This window comes from Excalfactoria chinensis, unplaced genomic scaffold (genome assembly GCF_039878825.1).
Source record: "Excalfactoria chinensis isolate bCotChi1 unplaced genomic scaffold, bCotChi1.hap2 Scaffold_987, whole genome shotgun sequence".
Taxonomy (NCBI): domain Eukaryota; kingdom Metazoa; phylum Chordata; class Aves; order Galliformes; family Phasianidae; genus Excalfactoria; species Excalfactoria chinensis.
In genome coordinates, this window is record NW_027315720.1 from 47,501 (window position 1) to 49,050 (window position 1,550).

At 75.9% G+C, this 1,550-nt stretch overlaps 1 non-coding gene across 1 annotated transcript; it reads left to right on the plus strand.

Moving 5' to 3' along the window:
- Window positions 1-458: 458 nt before the first annotated feature.
- On the plus strand, window positions 459-611 carry LOC140265473 (5.8S ribosomal RNA). Its single transcript, XR_011906271.1, has one exon. It is a non-coding gene; the product is annotated as a 5.8S ribosomal RNA (ribosomal RNA).
- The last annotated feature ends 939 nt before the right edge of the window (window positions 612-1,550 follow it).

The window sequence follows — 1,550 nt, forward strand, 5'->3', positions numbered from 1 at the left end:
GCGGGCAAGGGCGCGCCGCCGGGCGGGCGTGCGGGCGGGCGGTCCGTCGCGGGCGCGGGCCGGCGGCGTCGCCGGCGCGTCGGCGGGGCTCGGGCCGGGGCAGCCGCGCGCCGCTCCGCGCGCCGTCCCGCGGCTCTCTCCTCTCGGGCCGAAGCCGGGCCGGGCGCCTGGTCCGTCCCCGAAGCGAGACAGGGTCGTTTCCCCAGGTCGGGAGCGAGGGCTCCCCGCCCTTCTCGTTCGGTGGCGTTTTTGTTTTTTCCCACCCTCGTTTCGTTGCGTGCTCGTTGCCGGTCAGCGGAGGCGACGCTCGTCCGCCCCGCGGCCGTCCCGGCGTCGGGGCGCGCCGCGGGTGCGGGGCGAGCCAGCCGCCTTCCCTTCGGGGAAGGCGCGCGAGAGAGAGAGAGAGAGAGAGAAGGAGGGCCACCCCGCGCGCGCGGGGGCGGTGCCGAAAGTCAGACAACTCTTAGCGGTGGATCACTCGGCTCGTGCGTCGATGAAGAACGCAGCTAGCTGCGAGAATTAATGTGAATTGCAGGACACATTGATCATCGACACTTCGAACGCACTTGCGGCCCCGGGTTCCTCCCGGGGCTACGCCTGCCTGAGCGTCGCTTGACGGTCAATCGCCGCCGTCCGCCGACGGCGGCCGCGCGGCGCGGCTGGGGCGCCTCGCAGGCCCGCGCGCCCGCGCCGGAGGCGGCGGTCCGCGCCGGGATCCCGTCCGTCCGTCCGCCCGCCCGGCCTCCCGCCTTCCCGCCTTCTGGCCGGGTCGGCGGTCGGTCGGTCCGGGCGCTCGGCGGCGGGTTTCCCCCCGGTCCCCGTCCGGCGGCGCGGCGCCGCGGGCCTTCGTCCCCCTAAGTGGAGACCCAGGTCGGGGAGCTCGCCCGCAGAGCGAGCGAGCTCCCCGCGCTCCCGGAGCGCCCGCTCTGGCCGAGCTCGTCCCCGCGGGTCGCCCGGGCTCCCTCCGTCGGGTCGCGCCGCGGGTCCGGTTCGTTCCGTGTCGTTCCGGCTCCGCGGCCCGGAGGGAAAGGGTCCGCGCCGTTCCCGGCCCCGCGCGCGGCTGTCTGCGGGTTGCGCCGCCGGCGTCGGCGGCGCGCCGTGCTGCCGCGCGCGCGGGTCCGGGGCGCGTCCGCCGCGATCCCTCCGGTCGTCGGTCCGTCGGCGCGAGCCCGGCGCGCGTCCCCGCGGGTCCGTCTCCGGCCGCCCTTCCTTCCGTCCGGGCGTCGTCGTCCTCGCGGGCGTCGGGGGAGCGCGTCCTGCGGGTCTCCGTCGGGGCGGGCGGGCGGGCGGGCGAGGGCCGTAGCCCGTCCGTCCGTCCGTCCTTCCGTCGGGGCCCGGCGCTGTATCGCGACCTCAGGTCAGACGTGGCGACCCGCTGAATTTAAGCATATTAGTCAGCGGAGGAAAAGAAACTAACGAGGATTCCCTCAGTAACGGCGAGTGAAGAGGGAAGAGCCCAGCGCCGAATCCCCGCCCCGCGGTGGGGCGCGGGAAGTGTGGCGTACGGAAGCCCCCATCCCCGGCGCCGCTCTCGGGGGGCCCAAGTCCTT